The sequence below is a fragment of the Oncorhynchus mykiss genome, unplaced genomic scaffold (assembly GCF_013265735.2).
Source record: "Oncorhynchus mykiss isolate Arlee unplaced genomic scaffold, USDA_OmykA_1.1 un_scaffold_237, whole genome shotgun sequence".
NCBI lineage: Eukaryota > Metazoa > Chordata > Actinopteri > Salmoniformes > Salmonidae > Oncorhynchus > Oncorhynchus mykiss.
Window position 1 is genome coordinate 105,001 of NW_023493702.1, and position 10,000 is coordinate 115,000.

Genomic DNA, 10,000 nt, shown 5'->3' on the forward strand with positions numbered 1-10,000 from the left:
TGCACATGGTCCTTTGGGTGACCAGGTGCACGCCGGCCTTTGGGTGACCAGGTGCACACGGTTCTTTTGGGTGACCAGGTGCACATGGTCCTTTGGGTGACCAGGTGCACGCCGGCCTTTGGGTGACCAGGTGCACATGGTCCTTTTGGGTGACCAGGTGCACATGGTCCTTTGGGTGACCAGGTGCACGCCGGCCTTTGGGTGACCAGGTGCACACGGTTCTTTTGGGTGACCAGGTGCACATGGTCCTTTGGGTGACCAGGTGCACGCCGGCCTTTGGGTGACCAGGTGCACATGGTCCTTTTGGGTGACCAGGTGCACATGGTCCTTTGGGTGACCAGGTGCACGCCGGCCTTTGGGTGACCAGGTGCACACGGTTCTTTTGGGTGACCAGGTGCACATGGTCCTTTGGGTGACCAGGTGCACGCCGGCCTTTGGGTGACCAGGTGCACATGGTCCTTTTGGGTGACCAGGTGCACATGGTCCTTTGGGTGACCAGGTGCACGCCGGCCTTTGGGTGACCAGGTGCACATGGTCCTTTGGGTGACCAGGTGCACGCCGGCCTTTGGGTGACCAGGTGCACATGGTCCTTTGGGTGACCAGGTGCACGCCGGCCTTTGGGTGACCAGGTGCACATGGTCCTTTTGGGTGACCAGGTGCACATGGTCCTTTGGGTGACCAGGTGCACGCCGGCCTTTGGGTGACCAGGTGCACATGGTCCTTTGGGTGACCAGGTGCACGCCGGCCTTTGGGTGACCAGGTGCACATGGTCCTTTGGGTGACCAGGTGCACGCCGGCCTTTGGGTGACCAGGTGCACATGGTCCTTTTGGGTGACCAGGTGCACATGGTCCTTTGGGTGACCAGGTGCACGCCGGCCTTTGGGTGACCAGGTGCACATGGTCCTTTTGGGTGACCAGGTGCACGCCGGCCTTTGGGTGACCAGGTGCACATGGTCCTTTTGGGTGACCAGGTGCACATGGTCCTTTGGGTGACCAGGTGCACGCCGGCCTTTGGGTGACCAGGTGCACACGGTCCTTTTGGGTGACCAGGTGCACGCCGGCCTTTGGGTGACCAGGTGCACATGGTCCTTTTGGGTGACCAGGTGCACGCCGGCCTTTGGGTGACCAGGTGCACGCCGGTCCTTTTGGGTGACCAGGTGCACAAGTTCCATTTGGGTGACCAGGTGCACGCGGTTCATAACAGCGCGGTTATCTGCTTTAATGTCCGAGGAGGGGTGCTTAAGTGTGGGTGCCCTGGTTCACCTGGTATGCGAGGTTGTGGAGGTGGGGGGGGTCCCCTGCTGGTATCATCCCCGAAATAGAGGGGTGATACCCGGGTGGTGAGTAAGGGCCTACAAGCCTGGAGGTCAATAGCTCCAGGGGGTAAGCTCTACTGTCATGTCCGTAAATAGAGTGGTGTTACCCGGGTTTTGAACCATATTTTAATTTTTGGGTTACCAGATGCACACGGGTCTTTTGGAAAACAATCACAATCTGCATCCATCGTAATATCTTAAACTGTATATAAAGCACCTAAGGACGGGCCTGACCGAGAGAGGGCCGTAGTAGGGTACTCCCCTAGCGGGCTATATCAATAGAATGACCGGTAAAATGATTTAAAACAGTTTTATAATTTTTGGGTTACCAGATGCACACGGGTCTTTTGGAAAACAATCACAATCTGCATCCATCGTAATATATGAAACTGTATATAAAGCACTGAAGGACGGCCCCGACCGAGACAGGGCCTTAGTGGGGTGCTCCCATAGCGGGCTATATCAATAGAATGACCGGTAAAAGTATTTAAAACCGTTTTATAATTTTTGGGTTACCAGATGCACGTTTTCAATCACCAGTTGCACGGAGGATTAATAGCAATCTGCATCCATCGTGATTTCTTAAAGTGTGTAAAAAGCACCCAAGGACGGCCCTGACAGAGAGAGGGCCGTAGTGGGGCACTCCCCTAGCGGGCTATATCAATAGAATGACGGGTAAAAGTATTTAAAACCCTTTTATAATTTTTGGGTTACCAGATGCACGTTTTCAATCACCAGGTGCACGGAGGAAAATGAGCATTTGCATCCATAGTCATGTTTTAAACCGTCCATAAAGCACTCTTGGCCGGCCCCGGCAGAGAGAGAAAGAGATGGTGAAAAAAAAAAAAAAATCATCATCAGACCTTCCATAAATAATTCGGGCCGGCCCCCATTGCTAAAGGTCCGTAGTAGGGTGCGCCATAAGCGGACATGAATAGATGGAACACCGCTAACCGCATAGAGAACCGTGTTTTGGGTGACCAGGTGCACGTTTTCAATCACCAGTTGCACATTTTCAATCACCAGTTGCACGGAGGATTAATAGCAATCTGCATCCATCGCGATTTCTTAAAGTGTCTATAAAGCACTCAGGACGGGCCCGACCGAGACAGGGCCTTAGTGGGGTGCTCCCATAGCGGGCAACAATGAGAGGGGTGCCTTTAAATTCATTTTGAACCATATTTGAAATTTTGGGTTACCAGATGCACGTTTTCAATCACCAGTTGCACGGAGGATTAATAGCAATCTGCATCCATCGTGATTTCTTAAAGTGTGTAAAAAGCACCCAAGGACGGCCCTGACAGAGAGAGGGCCGTAGTGGGGCACTCCCCTAGCGGGCTATATCAATAGAATGACGGGTAAAAGTATTTAAAACCCTTTTATAATTTTTGGGTTACCAGATGCACGTTTTCAATCACCAGGTGCACGGAGGAAAATGAGCATTTGCATCCATAGTCATGTTTTAAACCGTCCATAAAGCACTCTTGGCCGGCCCCGGCAGAGAGAGAAAGAGATGGTGAAAAAAAAAAAAAAATCATCATCAGACCTTCCATAAATAATTCGGGCCGGCCCCCATTGCTAAAGGTCCGTAGTAGGGTGCGCCATAAGCGGACATGAATAGATGGAACACCGCTAACCGCATAGAGAACCGTGTTTTGGGTGACCAGGTGCACGTTTTCAATCACCAGTTGCACATTTTCAATCACCAGTTGCACGGAGGATTAATAGCAATCTGCATCCATCGCGATTTCTTAAAGTGTCTATAAAGCACTCAGGACGGGCCCGACCGAGACAGGGCCTTAGTGGGGTGCTCCCATAGCGGGCAACAATGAGAGGGGTGCCTTTAAATTCATTTTGAACCATATTTGAAATTTTGGGTTACCAGATGCACGTTTTCAATCACCAGTTGCACGGAGGATTAATAGCAATCTGCATCCATCGTGATTTCTTAAAGTGTGTAAAAAGCACCCAAGGACGGCCCTGACAGAGAGAGGGCCGTAGTGGGGCACTCCCCTAGCGGGCTATATCAATAGAATGACGGGTAAAAGTATTTAAAACCCTTTTATAATTTTTGGGTTACCAGATGCACGTTTTCAATCACCAGGTGCACGGAGGAAAATGAGCATTTGCATCCATAGTCATGTTTTAAACCGTCCATAAAGCACTCTTGGCCGGCCCCGGCAGAGAGAGAAAGAGATGGTGAAAAAAAAAAAAAAATCATCATCAGACCTTCCATAAATAATTCGGGCCGGCCCCCATTGCTAAAGGTCCGTAGTAGGGTGCGCCATAAGCGGACATGAATAGATGGAACACCGCTAACCGCATAGAGAACCGTGTTTTGGGTGACCAGGTGCACGTTTTCAATCACCAGTTGCACATTTTCAATCACCAGTTGCACGGAGGATTAATAGCAATCTGCATCCATCGCGATTTCTTAAAGTGTCTATAAAGCACTCAGGACGGGCCCGACCGAGACAGGGCCTTAGTGGGGTGCTCCCATAGCGGGCAACAATGAGAGGGGTGCCTTTAAATTCATTTTGAACCATATTTGAAATTTTGGGTTACCAGATGCACGTTTTCAATCACCAGTTGCACGGAGGATTAATAGCAATCTGCATCCATCGTGATTTCTTAAAGTGTGTAAAAAGCACCCAAGGACGGCCCTGACAGAGAGAGGGCCGTAGTGGGGCACTCCCCTAGCGGGCTATATCAATAGAATGACGGGTAAAAGTATTTAAAACCCTTTTATAATTTTTGGGTTACCAGATGCACGTTTTCAATCACCAGGTGCACGGAGGAAAATGAGCATTTGCATCCATAGTCATGTTTTAAACCGTCCATAAAGCACTCTTGGCCGGCCCCGGCAGAGAGAGAAAGAGATGGTGAAAAAAAAAAAAAAATCATCATCAGACCTTCCATAAATAATTCGGGCCGGCCCCCATTGCTAAAGGTCCGTAGTAGGGTGCGCCATAAGCGGACATGAATAGATGGAACACCGCTAACCGCATAGAGAACCGTGTTTTGGGTGACCAGGTGCACGTTTTCAATCACCAGTTGCACATTTTCAATCACCAGTTGCACGGAGGATTAATAGCAATCTGCATCCATCGCGATTTCTTAAAGTGTCTATAAAGCACTCAGGACGGGCCCGACCGAGACAGGGCCTTAGTGGGGTGCTCCCATAGCGGGCAACAATGAGAGGGGTGCCTTTAAATTCATTTTGAACCATATTTGAAATTTTGGGTTACCAGATGCACGTTTTCAATCACCAGTTGCACGGAGGATTAATAGCAATCTGCATCCATCGTGATTTCTTAAAGTGTGTAAAAAGCACCCAAGGACGGCCCTGACAGAGAGAGGGCCGTAGTGGGGCACTCCCCTAGCGGGCTATATCAATAGAATGACGGGTAAAAGTATTTAAAACCCTTTTATAATTTTTGGGTTACCAGATGCACGTTTTCAATCACCAGGTGCACGGAGGAAAATGAGCATTTGCATCCATAGTCATGTTTTAAACCGTCCATAAAGCACTCTTGGCCGGCCCCGGCAGAGAGAGAAAGAGATGGTGAAAAAAAAAAAAAAATCATCATCAGACCTTCCATAAATAATTCGGGCCGGCCCCCATTGCTAAAGGTCCGTAGTAGGGTGCGCCATAAGCGGACATGAATAGATGGAACACCGCTAACCGCATAGAGAACCGTGTTTTGGGTGACCAGGTGCACGTTTTCAATCACCAGTTGCACATTTTCAATCACCAGTTGCACGGAGGATTAATAGCAATCTGCATCCATCGCGATTTCTTAAAGTGTCTATAAAGCACTCAGGACGGGCCCGACCGAGACAGGGCCTTAGTGGGGTGCTCCCATAGCGGGCAACAATGAGAGGGGTGCCTTTAAATTCATTTTGAACCATATTTGAAATTTTGGGTTACCAGATGCACGTTTTCAATCACCAGTTGCACGGAGGATTAATAGCAATCTGCATCCATCGTGATTTCTTAAAGTGTGTAAAAAGCACCCAAGGACGGCCCTGACAGAGAGAGGGCCGTAGTGGGGCACTCCCCTAGCGGGCTATATCAATAGAATGACGGGTAAAAGTATTTAAAACCCTTTTATAATTTTTGGGTTACCAGATGCACGTTTTCAATCACCAGGTGCACGGAGGAAAATGAGCATTTGCATCCATAGTCATGTTTTAAACCGTCCATAAAGCACTCTTGGCCGGCCCCGGCAGAGAGAGAAAGAGATGGTGAAAAAAAAAAAAAAATCATCATCAGACCTTCCATAAATAATTCGGGCCGGCCCCCATTGCTAAAGGTCCGTAGTAGGGTGCGCCATAAGCGGACATGAATAGATGGAACACCGCTAACCGCATAGAGAACCGTGTTTTGGGTGACCAGGTGCACGTTTTCAATCACCAGTTGCACATTTTCAATCACCAGTTGCACGGAGGATTAATAGCAATCTGCATCCATCGCGATTTCTTAAAGTGTCTATAAAGCACTCAGGACGGGCCCGACCGAGACAGGGCCTTAGTGGGGTGCTCCCATAGCGGGCAACAATGAGAGGGGTGCCTTTAAATTCATTTTGAACCATATTTGAAATTTTGGGTTACCAGATGCACGTTTTCAATCACCAGTTGCACGGAGGATTAATAGCAATCTGCATCCATCGTGATTTCTTAAAGTGTGTAAAAAGCACCCAAGGACGGCCCTGACAGAGAGAGGGCCGTAGTGGGGCACTCCCCTAGCGGGCTATATCAATAGAATGACGGGTAAAAGTATTTAAAACCCTTTTATAATTTTTGGGTTACCAGATGCACGTTTTCAATCACCAGGTGCACGGAGGAAAATGAGCATTTGCATCCATAGTCATGTTTTAAACCGTCCATAAAGCACTCTTGGCCGGCCCCGGCAGAGAGAGAAAGAGATGGTGAAAAAAAAAAAAAATCATCATCAGACCTTCCATAAATAATTCGGGCCGGCCCCCATTGCTAAAGGTCCGTAGTAGGGTGCGCCATAAGCGGACATGAATAGATGGAACACCGCTAACCGCATAGAGAACCGTGTTTTGGGTGACCAGGTGCACGTTTTCAATCACCAGTTGCACATTTTCAATCACCAGTTGCACGGAGGATTAATAGCAATCTGCATCCATCGCGATTTCTTAAAGTGTCTATAAAGCACTCAGGACGGGCCCGACCGAGACAGGGCCTTAGTGGGGTGCTCCCATAGCGGGCAACAATGAGAGGGGTGCCTTTAAATTCATTTTGAACCATATTTGAAATTTTGGGTTACCAGATGCACGTTTTCAATCACCAGTTGCACGGAGGATTAATAGCAATCTGCATCCATCGTGATTTCTTAAAGTGTGTAAAAAGCACCCAAGGACGGCCCTGACAGAGAGAGGGCCGTAGTGGGGCACTCCCCTAGCGGGCTATATCAATAGAATGACGGGTAAAAGTATTTAAAACCCTTTTATAATTTTTGGGTTACCAGATGCACGTTTTCAATCACCAGGTGCACGGAGGAAAATGAGCATTTGCATCCATAGTCATGTTTTAAACCGTCCATAAAGCACTCTTGGCCGGCCCCGGCAGAGAGAGAAAGAGATGGTGAAAAAAAAAAAAAAATCATCATCAGACCTTCCATAAATAATTCGGGCCGGCCCCCATTGCTAAAGGTCCGTAGTAGGGTGCGCCATAAGCGGACATGAATAGATGGAACACCGCTAACCGCATAGAGAACCGTGTTTTGGGTGACCAGGTGCACGTTTTCAATCACCAGTTGCACATTTTCAATCACCAGTTGCACGGAGGATTAATAGCAATCTGCATCCATCGCGATTTCTTAAAGTGTCTATAAAGCACTCAGGACGGGCCCGACCGAGACAGGGCCTTAGTGGGGTGCTCCCATAGCGGGCAACAATGAGAGGGGTGCCTTTAAATTCATTTTGAACCATATTTGAAATTTTGGGTTACCAGATGCACGTTTTCAATCACCAGTTGCACGGAGGATTAATAGCAATCTGCATCCATCGTGATTTCTTAAAGTGTGTAAAAAGCACCCAAGGACGGCCCTGACAGAGAGAGGGCCGTAGTGGGGCACTCCCCTAGCGGGCTATATCAATAGAATGACGGGTAAAAGTATTTAAAACCCTTTTATAATTTTTGGGTTACCAGATGCACGTTTTCAATCACCAGGTGCACGGAGGAAAATGAGCATTTGCATCCATAGTCATGTTTTAAACCGTCCATAAAGCACTCTTGGCCGGCCCCGGCAGAGAGAGAAAGAGATGGTGAAAAAAAAAAAAAATCATCATCAGACCTTCCATAAATAATTCGGGCCGGCCCCCATTGCTAAAGGTCCGTAGTAGGGTGCGCCATAAGCGGACATGAATAGATGGAACACCGCTAACCGCATAGAGAACCGTGTTTTGGGTGACCAGGTGCACGTTTTCAATCACCAGTTGCACATTTTCAATCACCAGTTGCACGGAGGATTAATAGCAATCTGCATCCATCGCGATTTCTTAAAGTGTCTATAAAGCACTCAGGACGGGCCCGACCGAGACAGGGCCTTAGTGGGGTGCTCCCATAGCGGGCAACAATGAGAGGGGTGCCTTTAAATTCATTTTGAACCATATTTGAAATTTTGGGTTACCAGATGCACGTTTTCAATCACCAGTTGCACGGAGGATTAATAGCAATCTGCATCCATCGTGATTTCTTAAAGTGTGTAAAAAGCACCCAAGGACGGCCCTGACAGAGAGAGGGCCGTAGTGGGGCACTCCCCTAGCGGGCTATATCAATAGAATGACGGGTAAAAGTATTTAAAACCCTTTTATAATTTTTGGGTTACCAGATGCACGTTTTCAATCACCAGGTGCACGGAGGAAAATGAGCATTTGCATCCATAGTCATGTTTTAAACCGTCCATAAAGCACTCTTGGCCGGCCCCGGCAGAGAGAGAAAGAGATGGTGAAAAAAAAAAAAAAATCATCATCAGACCTTCCATAAATAATTCGGGCCGGCCCCCATTGCTAAAGGTCCGTAGTAGGGTGCGCCATAAGCGGACATGAATAGATGGAACACCGCTAACCGCATAGAGAACCGTGTTTTGGGTGACCAGGTGCACGTTTTCAATCACCAGTTGCACATTTTCAATCACCAGTTGCACGGAGGATTAATAGCAATCTGCATCCATCGCGATTTCTTAAAGTGTCTATAAAGCACTCAGGACGGGCCCGACCGAGACAGGGCCTTAGTGGGGTGCTCCCATAGCGGGCAACAATGAGAGGGGTGCCTTTAAATTCATTTTGAACCATATTTGAAATTTTGGGTTACCAGATGCACGTTTTCAATCACCAGTTGCACGGAGGATTAATAGCAATCTGCATCCATCGTGATTTCTTAAAGTGTGTAAAAAGCACCCAAGGACGGCCCTGACAGAGAGAGGGCCGTAGTGGGGCACTCCCCTAGCGGGCTATATCAATAGAATGACGGGTAAAAGTATTTAAAACCCTTTTATAATTTTTGGGTTACCAGATGCACGTTTTCAATCACCAGGTGCACGGAGGAAAATGAGCATTTGCATCCATAGTCATGTTTTAAACCGTCCATAAAGCACTCTTGGCCGGCCCCGGCAGAGAGAGAAAGAGATGGTGAAAAAAAAAAAAAATCATCATCAGACCTTCCATAAATAATTCGGGCCGGCCCCCATTGCTAAAGGTCCGTAGTAGGGTGCGCCATAAGCGGACATGAATAGATGGAACACCGCTAACCGCATAGAGAACCGTGTTTTGGGTGACCAGGTGCACGTTTTCAATCACCAGTTGCACATTTTCAATCACCAGTTGCACGGAGGATTAATAGCAATCTGCATCCATCGCGATTTCTTAAAGTGTCTATAAAGCACTCAGGACGGGCCCGACCGAGACAGGGCCTTAGTGGGGTGCTCCCATAGCGGGCAACAATGAGAGGGGTGCCTTTAAATTCATTTTGAACCATATTTGAAATTTTGGGTTACCAGATGCACGTTTTCAATCACCAGTTGCACGGAGGATTAATAGCAATCTGCATCCATCGTGATTTCTTAAAGTGTGTAAAAAGCACCCAAGGACGGCCCTGACAGAGAGAGGGCCGTAGTGGGGCACTCCCCTAGCGGGCTATATCAATAGAATGACGGGTAAAAGTATTTAAAACCCTTTTATAATTTTTGGGTTACCAGATGCACGTTTTCAATCACCAGGTGCACGGAGGAAAATGAGCATTTGCATCCATAGTCATGTTTTAAACCGTCCATAAAGCACTCTTGGCCGGCCCCGGCAGAGAGAGAAAGAGATGGTGAAAAAAAAAAAAAAATCATCATCAGACCTTCCATAAATAATTCGGGCCGGCCCCCATTGCTAAAGGTCCGTAGTAGGGTGCGCCATAAGCGGACATGAATAGATGGAACACCGCTAACCGCATAGAGAACCGTGTTTTGGGTGACCAGGTGCACGTTTTCAATCACCAGTTGCACATTTTCAATCACCAGTTGCACGGAGGATTAATAGCAATCTGCATCCATCGCGATTTCTTAAAGTGTCTATAAAGCACTCAGGACGGGCCCGACCGAGACAGGGCCTTAGTGGGGTGCTCCCATAGCGGGCAACAATGAGAGGGGTGCCTTTAAATTCATTTTG